Here is a 14,890-nt window from a genome sequence, read left to right as displayed (position 1 = left end):
CTTTTTCTTAAAGTGCATGGTCATTCTTCGATCGCTACGAGCGTCAACCAAGCGTTAAAAAATGAGGTAAACTCAAAAGAGTAGCAGAGAAACACGAATCCTGTCTTCTCGCCAAAAGGCAAAAGGAGCGCGTGAATTTTTCAGCAAACGAAAGAAAGAAAGAGCAAGTACATTAGGGACAAGGATTGCTGCGATGTTATCTTCTTTGATAGATGCATGCGCATATTTATTTTATGTAAGGCCACCGGATCTTGTATTTTCTCTAAAGCTCGATCTGACAGTCTCTGATGTATCTGGCGACAAAACATTTAGCGTGAGCCACCATCCACCGCCTTAGCATGCGCTCGGCCAACGTTTATGACGATTTCAGGAGGAGTGAGCAGGACGGGGCAAGTACCAAGCATCGTATTATGAACCCACAACAAATGAGATTACAACATTAGCACAAAGTGCGCCCCCTCCCCCCCCCCCCCCCCCCCCCCCCCGAAAAAAAAAATATTGCAGGTTTATTTTTTAGTGCACAAATAAACATACGCATTGCCGAACGCTCACTCTCGGCTCAAATGTACCGCTTGCGGTTCGACCCGGAAGCCGAAGTTTCACAACTATGCATTATCTTATTCGAAAGTTATGGTACCCTAGTTATACGAACGCACTCAACGATCGTTGCACCAACGATCGTTGGCATCTCTCAACTGTCATTCAGCTCAACGTTGTTATCGAGTGTTACACGGCACATAGGCCTACGAAACCGAAACGAAATTAAAACTAATGTCGCATTACCTTTTTAAAAAAAAAAAAAAAAAAAATCTGATGCCAACTAATTATGCGCGCACTTTTTATTCGTTATAAACGTTTAGCTCATAATATAATGAACTTCTTTTTTTTATTTTAGAGTACAGAAACGATAATAAGAACGTTTCGCACAAATTCAAGTAAGAGAGACGTAACGGAAGTTTTATCGGCACCGACATCACAATGGCCGCGCTCGCCGAACGTGGCCTTCCACGACGTGCCGTGATCGCTTTAGCGGCAGCTATGGCCCCTGTTCGGACAACACTTGCCGCTACGATACTTTCTAGACACCTCCCCCAATCTTCCGCAATAGTAGGTGCTTCGCTGGCGCTGGGCCATCGGCGGCAATGCGACGGTCGCCGCCATCTTATCAGTTACAATGATCGTTAGCGGCTCAATGGCAATTGGTGCCGCCGTGTAACTCCAACCGATCGCGATTGAGTCAACTGTCGTTTCCTTAACGAGAGTTGGGTTTGATGGTGTAACTAGAGTATTTGTTATTTTCTGAAATTTTCAACGAGATGGCGGCGGACGAGGCTCTGGAATACGTGGAGCTGAATTCCGCCTGTTGGCGAAAACGGGCCCGTCTTTACCAATTCAAATTGCCAGAAGATTACCGATAACTTTTGAATAAGATAACGGTTAGTTCTGAAACTTTGTCATTTGCTTCAGACCGTTAGCGCTATATTCGGGCAGAGAATGAGCCTTCGGCGATGCGTAGTTTATTTTTATAGCGAGAAAAACACCGTACAATTTATTTCGGGACACTCTGTAGATAAAAAACGTCGACGAACGAATCGTGACTCAAGAGCCGTGAAGGTAATAAGCCAAATACTGTTTCTTTTTTTGTATAGTGCTTATAATTTGGTCGGAACGTCCGCGATTTCGGTTTCCTCAGAAAAAAAAAAAAAGTGGAAATGTGCCGTGATTTTGTAAACATTGAAACGGCGTGTACTACATGTGGGTTGAAACGGAGCAAGGGCAGGAAGCGATGGCGCGCGGGAACTTCAATCTCAGGCGTTCGGCAAGCGAACGCTTTCGAACGCGTTCGTCCAATGAGTAAAGACAAATGTAGCTAGCTTTGCCCGTACCCACTAATCACTCCAACAAGAGCTCGATGCTCATCTTCGCCCTTCAGCCCGTATATCCTCTCGACAGCGCAAATCTTCGTTCACACGCCCGCGCACCGGCACCGAAACCGGCGCAAAAACTGACCCCTGAACGCCAAAAAAAGAAAAAAAGACTATTTCACGTACGATCCACGATTTCTCGCGTTTCTCCTATACTAGTTGTCACCAGCTTCTGACAAGAAAACCTCTTCGTGTCTTCTCACACACACCGGTACGCCCGCCTCCTGGAGATAAGAACGCAGCGACACTCCGTTTCGTCTTACGCGCTAGAGCGCAGAGGACGCCACGAGCCACATCTCTTCCAATACTGCGCCACGAAGCTTATCACGTGACTAAAGCGCCCCTCCCGAAGGTAAAGCTGCACTGCTCCTACATCATACGAAACACACGGCGTTCGCTGAAGACACCACAACAGAATTATCTGAGGGACACGCCCCAAACACTGTTGCTTCGAAATGCGCGCTCTTCATGACTGTCTTTCGTATGATGTATTGGGAGAGTGACTGCGACTCAATGCGACTCAACGCGACTCAATGCGACTCAACGCGACTGGACTGGCTTCCGGTGATTCGTAGCCTTCGCCGCGGTCCATCGTGAGGTTCAAGCCCCCGACGTCGAACGCAGTACTAAACGACGGAGCCTAGCGCGCGGACACCGCAAACACGCCAACTGACGAAGACCCTCAACGCGCGCTACAAGCCCCGAAGCCCGAGCCATCGGTGGCTTTTCTTGGTCGTTTTTGCTTCGCCGCACTCGTTCGAACCTCTACCTGGTGCTCGTATCCCTCCCCAAGCCCTCCCTCCCCATAGCCCGGCCGTTGTTATTTTCTCAGCGTCTTATCGTTTATGTACTTGCTGCCTCTGCGTCACTCGCGTCTCTCTCTTCTACGAGCTGACCAACGTCTATAAGGGCTCCGTCGTAATGCTCGTTTTTTTGTTGCTTTTACGTTTATATATATATATATTTTTTTTTTTGTATACTGGTGGTCGTTCTTTTTTGTTTTGCTCCGAGTTGAGTTTGTGGCTCGTTCGCCGTCGGTTGGCAGCTGGCTTCGATGGTCGCCGGAGATTTGAGTGGTGGCTCGCTCTCTTTTCTTTTCCAGTTTTGTTTTCTTATTTTGTTTCCTTCGGGGTGAGCTGGGAATGATGAGGTTCGGTATTGGCCGGACGGTGGGCCGGCCAGTTGCGCGGAGACCGCCGGGGCGCTGATGGAAATAAAACGAAGCTGCTTTTCGCAGTGGAGAGAGAGAGAGGGGGGGGGGGGGTGGACTTTCTTTTGCCCCCTTCCCCTTTTTTTTATTGTTTTTATCTGTAGGGAAAATGCGACGATGGTGGTGGCGTTTCGCGCTAAAGGCCCTGTTGAGCTTCGTTTTTCTCTCTTTAGATTCGATCATAACTAAATGCCAATTAGGTGTCCTTTCATTTCATGCAGATACAGGGCCGCGCTCTGTATATACGAAAATAAATAACAAAAGGGAAGTTCGGGGACTGGTGGCTATATTTTTTTTCTCTCTTTTACTTCGCCTCACAAAGAAAAAAAAGAAACAAAAAACAGCTAGATAAAAAAAAAAAAAAAAGAAAATAACGGGCAGGCACGCACATGGTTTCAAGTTTTCGATTTAATACGGATTTGAGTCGATTTTAGACGGTATGTGTGTTCTTGTCCGTTTCTTCATCTCTTCCCAATCTCGTTTTTTTATGTTTCTCTATTATGGAGTTTGTTCTCCAGCTAGTCTGCTTTGTTTTATTATTATCACTTCCATCGTTACTGTGCTTGTCTATTTTACAGTCAAATACGGTGCAGCGCACCCCATATAAAAAGAATTATTTCCTTTTTTTTTTGCTTTTATGGGTGCGTCCAATTTGTGTACCCAACCATTGCAGTGCTTGTCAACCGGGCGAAAATTCTGAGTCACTGGGAAATGCATGGATGCACACCCGGCGTCTGATATTGTCGCGGATAGAATCGTAGGTTTACCCGGAATCCAAAAAGGTGCCGCGCGTCCCGCTCCTGAGACGGAAGGACGACTCTCTCGAAGCAGCGCGTTACAGCTGCTTTTATGCAGGTGATACGTTCGGGAAGCTTCCCAGCTAGAACACACGATGACAGCCGAGTACAGGCTAGGACTTTCCACAAGGTGAAATACTGATAAATGTAAGAACCAGGCGAGCGACGTTCCAAGTCGTTCGTCCGCCTGGTAGCCGCATGCGTTGCCTACTCCGCCGTGCACGCAGCAATGTTCCGTGCGAGAGATCTACTACGCGTGCGCAGAACGCTTTCTATGGCCCTGTGGAGAAAGATCGCAGCGTTCAGCAAGTGATTATTAAAATGGTCGGTACGTTTTTGTTCTTTATTTGTGCGTGTGTGTGTTTTCGCAGACGAATCGGTTTAATATTTGATGCCGGTTCACGGTTTATTTTTCGCTTTTTAGACTTTGATTTTGCCTATTTAATCTCGGGATATCGGCAATCTCCAATATGCCCACCATCCTCGTACTTCGCCTGCTCCCACGGCTCGCCATCACCAGCAACAGTGAAAATTAGTTCAGACATGTACTTGACTCGGGAACAAAAGGCTCGCTGTGTCAGTAGTTCTGACCCCGTAGAGATTTACATCGCATTCCTCACGTACCTCGTTCCAAACTCTTTCTCCCTTCCCCCTCGTGCCCGACTCCCCGAACCGGAGGTCCAATTAGAAATGTACCTCTTCGTCGCCGGGCGCCGCCCCGCGGTGGCTGCTGCAACGTCAGCACCGACGCACTGCGGTGAAGTCCGCCCGTTGGAACAAAGGAGCCCCGTTCGACCCCCCGCGGCGATGCGTGCCATTGTTCTTTTGTCGAGCGGTCTGCCGCCGTCGAGGGAAACCCACACGCTCCGAGTCTCCATTGTAACCTCGCCGCAAGGGGCCCCCCGGCTCCCAGCCGCAAAAGCCAGGCGGGCAAGAAGCCGCTGTCAAGGGTGGAGCCCGAGGTCTGAAACCTTGCTCGAAACGACCCGCCCCCGATACAAAGAGCAGACAGAGCCTCACAAAAAAAGAATACGAAAAGAAAAATGACTAACTTGTGTCGCGTTGATGTTTTGTTTGTTTTCTTTTTTCTTAGTCTTCATTGCGAGACCCATTGTCCGACCATGCTCTTTTGCTCGGGCACTTATACTTCTCCCGTTAATGTCCCTCTTACCCCAGGCGCCCCCACACCCAGTTCTACTTTTCATTGGACCGCAGCGGACGTTACGAGTCATTCTAGCCAATCAAACGCTGCGGATGTCTCACGTGACAGTTCGCCCTGCTTGTCGCTGCGCCCCTACCGATGATCACGTGACAGTCTCGTGGCAATGGGTCGACCTCGGTGGCTCGTACAAGTGCTTTCCGCGGTTCAACGTAAGGTGACACGGAGTGCAGTTTTGCGAAGATTAAGGCTGGGCCGGTTGTTCGTGTTCGCGTCTTCGCGTCGGTGCACGTTCGGAGCTTCCGAAGTTCTCTTTGTTCCGATCACGCCAAGGGCTAACCGTCGACTCCGTCCGGCTTCTGTTTGCTTTCGCGGCGTTCAAGCTTGGGTTGAGAAGCCCGATGTTTTCTTGTTTTCTTTAAATTTGTCATTGGTGTTTTACGGTGACCCTGAACCGCCCGTGCTTCTTTTGGCTTGCAGAACGAAGTTATTTATGGACTCGCGAAGGCTGAATACTGAAGCGCTCTGAAAATAACAGTATGTGTTCTAAATTGGCACTGCGTATACTGAATAAAGACCCATTCGCGCATAAGCGTTTTCTTAGGTTTTATTGAGTTACATTAAAAGTCGGCGGAACATTCCTCTATTAAATGTTGCTTGCAAGGCACTAGTTGCCACGCGTCATACTGTTGCGACTGGAAGGCGACAATCTCAGATGCGGAACGAGGTGTCGGGGTTGTGACTGCCTGATCGCGTAGCCCCCGATGAAGCAGGCCTGGAGTGGGATTACTGATGTAGAACTTTTATGTACGGTGAATATACGACTAGCCAGTCGACAGTTCAATCGGCGTCGTGGGGCTCTCTCAGCCCGCGTCATATAACCCTCCGAGGGCCGAAGGGCCCGATGAGAGAAAGAGAGAGGAGTCTTCCCCGGATGTTCACGTGGTGTTTCGGGTGCTGGGGGCGGCTGACACAATCGTAAAATAGTTCTCTCGGCGAGATGCAGCTGATGCAACCCGTGGCCGGTCTTGCCATGCACCGGTGTCTTATGCACCGCTACACAACAGCGACACACACGGGTGTCTCTTCTTGCGAGAGCTGGGGGTCCAAGATCGTTTCGTGGCTCCCAAAAAATGTACTTTTTTTTTTTTTTTTTTTTTTTCAGAGGGGAAGGGGGGGGGGGGGGGTAGGGCCCTCGGCGAAGAAGGATGCCACCCGCTTGATGTCTCGAGGGTTCTCCGCCCCGGGTCGAGTAAGATGTTCTCGGGCGGTCTCCGCTTCGGCGCTCCCAGAAACATAACAATGCCATGCACACGATGCCCTGTTGATTGTCGTCGTATAGCTTTCGCAACGTAACGGAACGTGAGCGAATGGTGCTGTGTTCTTTACGTGAGCATCACTCAGTGTAGTAAAATACTGTGTAATGTAAAACCACAACAGAATACAAGACTTAGCTTAAGCTATGTCTCATTAGCGACGTTTCCATGGATGCGACCGAAGCACACCGAATCGAGACGAGACCAACAACGCGTACCCATTCCTTTTCCGTCTTTTTCTTCTACCAATTACTGTCGTTAAATCTTGATCTGATGCGCTACAATCGCATTCCTGTGAGCGGAGCCGTTGAAATGTCAGCTGCCACTCTGTGATTTAGGGGTGACTCTTCACTGACAACTTAGGGAACGCTTGGCGGTTCCCGGTCATCCTATGTTCGCTTCAGAGCCACTGAGATAAAGGAATGCGCTGATAGCAGAACATTCCGAAAAACGCATCACGAAGCAAGAAACGTGAACGCAATAAGTCGCACACTGTTTCTTTAAGTCGACAGTTACTATAAACTTAGCTTAAGCTAAGGTTCTCTGCGAAATATCGGCTTCTACTCTGAGACTTACGCGTGAGACTAAACTTGAATTAAGTCTCTCGACGATATGTCGGTTCGGACTATGAGACTTCATGCGATAACACTCGAGTTACGTTAACTCATTTAGCAAGTCGTCGGCTGCATCCCTGAGGCCTGCAGGAGACATATTTCTACAGTTCTTCCTAGCAGCGTTAATGAGAGAGAGACAGAGAGAAAAAGTAGTGGAGAGAGCTTTACCGATATTCCTGTTTTGTTTGGACGAAGAAACACAAACAAACGAGACCAGTTGTCCGGAGCGCGAGTCATGGCAAATCAAAAGCCTGTGTAAAAAAAAAAAAAAAAAGAGAGAGAGAAAAGAAGCGTCAAGCCGATTGCACCGGCCAGCAGATTAATGGCGGCCCGCGACAGCTTCTCTCGCCGGTCGACGACGTATCTCTAGCGGCATGTTTGCTCGCCGATTCCCCCCTCTATGCGGACTTGATGAGCCTGCAGCTTCCGACCCGGGAGGGACAGTGTGTCAGAGCCACGCGATGTGACAGCTATCCGGCGCCCCCGCCGCCTCCGGTGCCGATTCCTGATTTCGAAAGTGCGACGACGAACGCTGGCGCCATCTCTGGGGAGATCTCCTCCCTCCCACCCCCCTTTCATCTCAACCCTTCCATTGTCCCTTTGTTAGCACATGCGGCGTGTGCCGTCGAGACCTGGTCGCTATGAAAGAGCGCCGATATATAGAGCTCCGCTTTGTGATGAGGGGCGACAATAGAATTCCTTGCCTTTTTTTTATCATTGTTTTTTTCTCCGCAATGATATATGTATATATTTATACGTTCCGAGGAAGTAAGATGCATGGTAATGGCGGCTCCGGCGTATTCGTTCACCTCGCGCGATAAAACGCTCGCTTGAGTCTCGTACGCGCTCGATTTACTGCGTCGTCGGGGTTACTGGCGCGGCGAAATGAATGAATAGTTTTCGCGCGTGTTTATCCTCGCTCCAGTCTCGCTGAAGCTACGAATCGCTCGAGATAACCGAGACAAGGCGATCATTCCTTCCTTGTTGGTATTTGCGCGGCCCATGCTCTGAGTTCTTGCTTCGTTACTATCGTTCCTCTGTGTTCTTCCCGGCTCGTGTCGCAACTTCACTGACTGTGCACTGTTGATTAGACACGGTCGGGCCTTACGCTGTATAAATCACGAAACTTCCAATTTGAATTTTGACTCATTGCGCCCCGGGTTTCTCGTTTACCCGCCTTTGAACGGACAAACTATAGGGTAGATTTTGTAGCGACGAAACGTGTCCTTTTTTATGTGCATTAAACGTAACCGAACAATTTGTTTTACTTTTTTTTTTTACATTAACACTACTCCGCTTTACGTTCGTAATCTTTTTTACTTAACCCGATCGATACAACATTGAATCGTATATTTTGGTGTCAACGCCACAATGCGGAACACAAGTTTATCTCCTTCTTGCACGGGAGTTGCGATGATGTCAGAACGCAGAGCTCTTATTGGCTAATCGAAAAAAAAATGGCGGGTAGATTTCGAGGCAGCTAGCATTGAGGTCTACCCACTATCCTTTCAATCAAAGCCAATCAAAACTCGGCGTCATTCTGACGTCATCGAGTCCTGCGCAAGAAGCGGGCTACTTGTTCTCCGCATAAACTTTAGTCGACCCACCGTGGCCATATCACTCTAAAAAAAAAAGGGTATCACCTTACACCCTTTTGTCCCATATAATACACCCCAAAACTTCATTTCGATGTACAGCGCCCTAGAGTCGGAACAGACGGCACGAAATTTTACCGGGGGCTTGATAAACGGTGCAATATAACTTATTAAATTGCTAAAGCACGTATAAAAGACCAAAGAAAGAAAACATGAAACTTTTGCAGTGCGGCCAAAAAAAAAAACTCCGATAATCTTTTTTGTAGTCAATAATACGTACATCAGCTATCTTAATAAGTTGTACCACGTGGCTATCAAGCCCCTCGTAAAATTTGGGGCCGCCTGTTCGATTATGGGGCGCTGTACGTCGAATTGAAGTTTTGGGGTGTATTATATGGGACAAGGGGCGTAATAATACACCTTTTTTTTTTCTGAGACATGCGTAGCGGGTCGCAGTGACGTTTTAGCGACGAGACTGGAACGGTACTTGTTACACCAAACTACTCGTAATCGGTTACTTTTTGGATAAGTTTTGTAATCATTTATGGCATTTATTAGGATGTAATCGCTAGAGTAAACTGCTTACTTTTGGAAGTACTCAATTTACTTGTAGCCGTTACTATTTTCCCCGGCCATTCCCAACGGCGCTTTTTGTTCGTACAATTTTCCTACTAAGGAATCCCCGAACCAAGTCTCCGACGGGAGGACGCGTGGTTTTCACGAAATTGGTTCATTAAGGAGATAATTAATTCATAACTCGGTGATTCTAATCCAACAATAAGCTCTACAAAAAAGTTTTTAAACTTGCAGAAATTCGTTTTGAAAATCTGACCAAGAGTAATTTTACCATTTAACCGAGAGTAATTGTCATTTCAATCGATTAGTTTTTTTCGTGTAACGTGTACCAGACTGCTCACGACAGCCAGCTCACGTTTTCAATCTTTGATTTTTCTTCTTTATCGATTGCGTATTACCAGCGACACTGCCTGCTCAAATACACCTTTGTAAATATTACTTTCTATACGGACCAGTATGCCATCTCGAAATTCTTCCCCCCTCTCTCTCTCTCTCTTTCAAAACTTTCATTTGATCTTTTTTTGTTACGTCTTCCAGTTTTTGTTTGTGCAGTTTCCGATGCCCGCATTTACAGGAACCTTTAGAATCCCGCCCATGAAAGAACCCCGATTTGGCGTTTTTTATTTTTTTATTTTTACATCGCGTTCGTTTTTCTTTTCAAAGAGACTGTAATTATTAGCTCCGCTGGCGTTTCGAATGGAAAAGCGCCTGGCGAGATTCGCGTTCTTTTTCTTAAACCGGCAAAAGGGGTGGCTGTGTGCCGTCCATTGAAACGAAAATTAGACCGCGAATTCGTAGACCACGTCGTCGCGCGATCGCTCGAAAGAAAGTTGTTGCTTCCACTACAAGCACGTGCGTAAAACTATGCAAGCTTCGTGTCGGAGGTAGTACGTGAAATTCTCTCCGAAATTTTGAACTCAAAGCATAAAAGCCTAGCGCTTTCCTCAAGGGAAAAAAAAGTAGTTAAAAGAAATGTTTTCTTACAAGTGTGGTGCCGTGTGCGCGATATAAAAGCGTCGCTGTCGTCGTTTTTCTTTTATTACTCTGCTTTCGCTGTTGCTCGAGTGTAAACATCTCAACCATTTTCCGCCCCATTTTTTTTTTGTATTTTGAAGTGCGCGTTAACCGGTGTGACTCAGCTCAAGCGCGTAGCCTTGGTTAACGCTTAGACGCCATTTTACTGCCACAATAATGCGCCAGCGTGTCATGCTCCGGTCCACTCAGTGCAACGAAGGATGTATTGACCACGAGACAGACAGACATGTAGGCACTCTACTTTCCACGATTGGGCAGAACACGGGCATTTACTTTATGTCACTAGTTGTGTGCAGTGCAGGCGAAGGCAACGCCAGGCGAAGAGAGAAAGGGCGAGCACTGGGAAGGCGGGACGGGAGAGGAGGGCAAGGGAGGGCGAGGGGAGAAAGGGACAGCTCTAGGAACGTTAGAGAGGAGGGGAGGTTTCCCTCCTCCTCCCCAGCCTTCCTAGTGCTTGCCCTTTCACCACTGTTCTGGTGTTGCCTTCGCCTGTACTGCACGCAACTAGTGACACAGACTATAGAGTACTGTCAGCTCGGACGACGTTGCTTTAAGAACGCGAAGGCTCCTTCCTAACTTTCACTGTGCTTACACACTCACCGCCGAACTTGGCGTCGTTACCGGCGACAAATGACCAGGATCCCAACTCCTGACGTCATGACGAGTCGTACACCTGTTCGTGACATCGCGGATACAAACTGGAAGGCGCCACCGAAATGCCTCGGCGATTATTCGTAGACAATAATAGAGTAACCTAAAAAGGGAAGTTATCGTGAAAAGTAAAAATATCAAGTAATATGATTTTCATAAAATATGTCGGACCAGCTATATCATAGTCACTGATAGGTAAGAAATGCAGCAAACTTCTTGCTGAAATCGTTCGTCGACTCTTTATTTTTTTCTCGGATTACACTGCAATTTTATTGACTTCGGAGCAATAATTAGATGCTCGGGTATTGACACACCCGGCATTTCTTGAACCATCAAGGTCTTCAATGCATTCCTCTTAACAATAAATGGCATCACAGCAGCTCTTGTGCAATTTGTGACCTTCCAGAGGATTTAATACAAACATCGTTTTCGTCTCACAGCTCAAGTTTACAAGCAACCTTTTTTTTTTGGTCGCGACCAGAATTTTTTATGAAACGATTTAACATAAATTAAAAAAAACGAAAAGTACGCAAGTTTTTTTGTTTTGTTTTGTTTTTTTAGAACACTTAGGGGCAGCAAGTCTTGTTGAGCAATCGAAGGATCCTTTATAATAATAATAATAATAATAATAATAATGCATTTTATTTCCATCAATGGTACATCAATGGAGGAGACCATGGAAAAAAGCAGTGTCGAGACAGCTTGACGAGCCCATGGCCCCCTTATTGTAAATGAAATACAACTTGGTGGTGCAAAAAATGGTACAGGAGCAAACAGCAAACAGCAAATTCTGAACTTCTTCGAATGAAGAAGTTCAGAATACCAGTATAGATCGGAAAGTTGCGATGTCCGCAGGAGACAATGAGCGAGCGAAACCAATTATGCTCAGGAACATGACTTAGGCTAGGTGGCGCAAGCTACCGCCTTTAACGAGGGGCATAGCCATTGACATCCATCCATCCCTCCATGTATGTCTGCAGACAGTCTTTGTACGACCTTTTTGTAAGCTTTTTTAGACTTAGGCTAGGTGGCGCAAGCTACCGCCCGTTGCGAAGGACATGGCCATTAACACCCGTCCATCCATGTCAGCAGACAGTTTTTGTACGACCGACGTGGCAAGATCCGTCCATACAAGGAAGAAACACACCTCAGACAGTGTTGCCGCGCCTTTAGACTGCAGTCTGAAAGACACAGGAATTCGCAGGCGGGTGGCGTCGCAGGCGGCGTTGTACGCTTCCAGGTTCTCGCTCGGTGGCATCGATGTCTGGCGCTCATCTATTATTCCTCGCGCGGAGCAGCACTCTGCCCAAAGAGTATATAGCTAAGCCGTGACCCCCCCGCACTTGGCCAAGTTCAACAAGATCCGTTCGATGCGGCAGAGCCAAACTTGCCCGCGCCGCGCCGCCACACTCGCTGCAAGCCGCTCTCCTAGCCGCTCTCAAAAACTAGAGAAAAATAAAAGAAACAAAGAAGGAAAACGAATCGAATAGATTGACCAAAAATAAGGGGAACAAGAAGGACAAACTGAAATCTCCAAGCAAAGCTAGGTGACTGGTGCGCGACCGAAAAAAGCCGCCTTGTCCGGGTATCGAACCCGGGACCTCTACATTTCCAGCGGAGCGCTCTACTGTTTGAGCTAACCACGGGTTAGGCGGGATTGAAATGAATTGTAGTTTACACAACTGAAAAAGAAAAATTGGCTGCGCTCTATGTCTCCAGTGTCTTACAATTAGGGTGTGTACTTTCCGGTGTTTATTTGTGAGAAAAATCGGCGGATGTTTTTCGGTGTTTATTTATTTTCAAAACACCGGTGTATTTCGGGGGAACGTCTCACGACGAGGCTAAAATCGGTGAATATCGGTGAAAAAAAAGCGATTGATCACAGAAAGAGAGTTCCAATTTTATTCACATAGTTCATACACTTCTTCTCTAGGAAGCAACTATTTCTCACACTTGGTTATTATAGTAGATGCAAGCATACTTTCATGCTTGCACCTACACGCAAGGAACGTGCTGCCGTCATGGCAGCACGTTCCTTGCGGTTCGCAACCCGCATTTATGAAAACGCACGCTCCTGTACGACACGGACGTTGGCAGTGTCCTTCCAGGAACCACAGCAACCTCTAAATACATGGCTTGTACCGACATCACTTGGCCAGACACGATGAGGAAAAGGCACCCTCCACTGCGTTAATTTGTCCACAAAAGGGGGCCATGGGAGACACTATGGGGGAAAGGCGTATGAGAGCTTAGCTTCCACTGCGTTCACTAGACGCTTTTGACCCCCAGAAAGGAGGGCGGACTGACGCCACCTGCAAGCCACATATAAACACTGGATGAATGCAGGATCCACAAGATAACACGTTTGACGAACCTCTACTGGGAGAGGCTTTCGCTAGGTCTTAAACTAGCAACGACCGGTGTTTTTCGGTTTTAACCAGGGCGAAAATATCCAACCACCGGTGTTTTTCGGTTTTAACCGATTTTATATTTTCGTCACCGACGGATGTTTATCGGTGTTTTTCGGTTAAAACCGGAAAATGCACACCATACTTATAATGCATGTAGTGCAGTATGTAGGGAGCGACTGCTTTTGCTTTAATTTTGTTAGACGCCTTTGAACAGTCCTTTAGAAAAGTGAACGAGAACTTATACCCTTATCAATTTTCCCGCTAAAAGTAGCGGGGACACTGAATTGGACCGGGGTTCTCGTGACGTAGGGTCACGTGACATCAATCTGTTCGTTAAGTTTAGCGGGGAAACTGAATCGGCATGTAGGTCACGTGAAGTTTTTCGCTAAAATTAGCGTGGAGGCGGCTAAATTGGTGTTTAGGTAAAGAGACGGCAGGTCGCGTGACGTTCATTTCTCTGCTAAATTTAGCGGGAAATGCTTGGACGGCTAAAACAACATTTTAAGCTTTTTTGTGTGTGTGTTTTTGTTTTTTTTTTTTGAGGGGGGGGGGGGGTTATAACTGACAGCTTCGCGGATCATATCGACTTGTGCAACTTTTTCACTTTTCATTTGGCATCGCCGCGTGCTATGCGGGCAGAAAGTGTGGGAGAGGAGGACACGGGAGCGCGGAGGAGACGTCAGAACGCCGAGGTCTGGTTGGAACGATTAGGGGGTTGGCGCAAAGCTACGCGGAGAGCAAGTGCTATTTCTTGCGCAGGAGATACGTTGACGTCAGAATAACGCTGCTCTCTGATTGGCTCTGATAGAAAGGGGAGTAAGTAGACGGCGATGCTAAATTCCCTGAAGTGCACCCGCTACTTTTTTTTTTTCAATCAGCCAATAAGAGCTCGGCTTTCTGACATCATCGCGACCCCTCTGCAAGAAGCAGACGGACTTAAGCTCCGCGTAACTGCCTTTGTCTCCACTGCACTCGTCGAACGCGCTGGAACGCGAACGCCAAACTCCCGACGCCGGCGTTCCGCATTCTCTAGCGCGTTCGAAATCAGTGCAGTGGAGCCAAGAACTGCGCTTGTCTACTGAAACTTATGAAGTGCTCGTTGTGTGACACTGCAAGACGCGCTCTCGGCGTCGAGGACGCGGACTTTTGGACTGCGCTTCGTCGATTAATTAGTCAGGAAAAGATGAATACCTTGTTTTTATTAGTTGCTGGAGTCATCGACAGAGTGAAAATGTCAGGGAGGAGTTTTTGTTCTGCAGCCTCCAGCGTGAGCTTTCTTTCTTCGATAACACTTCGCTGTCTCGTGAGCCTTCGACGTGCACGCGCATGCAAAGTGCATTTCGGAAGGCAATGGGCGCGTGCTGGAGGCCGGGTATTTGAGGCCGTTGCCTCCTTTATCTTAGAAAGCCTGTCAATTCCACGACGGAGCCATTGCAAGCTTGCAAGTGCCATGCAAGCTTCAGCGAGCACCAACAATACGCGCGGTGACCTCTCCGCCGAGCAAAAACAAACCGCAACGGAGAAAGAAAAAATAAAGGAGGCTACTGGCGCGTGGAGAAACGGGAGATGGGTGGAATAGTGGATGAGTCGACAAAAAATGC

General features: G+C 47.6%; 1 protein-coding gene across 1 annotated transcript in view; it reads left to right on the top strand.

Annotated features, from left to right (window-relative positions):
- LOC8051012 overlaps positions 1–14,890 on the top strand; it is a gene marked incomplete in the record, with an annotated part of 650,797 nt that overhangs the window by 503,340 nt on the left and 132,567 nt on the right.

The sequence above is a fragment of the Ixodes scapularis genome, unplaced genomic scaffold, assembly GCF_016920785.2.
Source record: "Ixodes scapularis isolate PalLabHiFi unplaced genomic scaffold, ASM1692078v2 PGA_scaffold13__105_contigs__length_92229423, whole genome shotgun sequence".
Lineage (NCBI taxonomy): Eukaryota > Metazoa > Arthropoda > Arachnida > Ixodida > Ixodidae > Ixodes > Ixodes scapularis.
The sequence above is the reverse complement of the archived record's forward strand: the minus strand, read 5'-3'. Positions and strand labels throughout refer to the sequence as shown.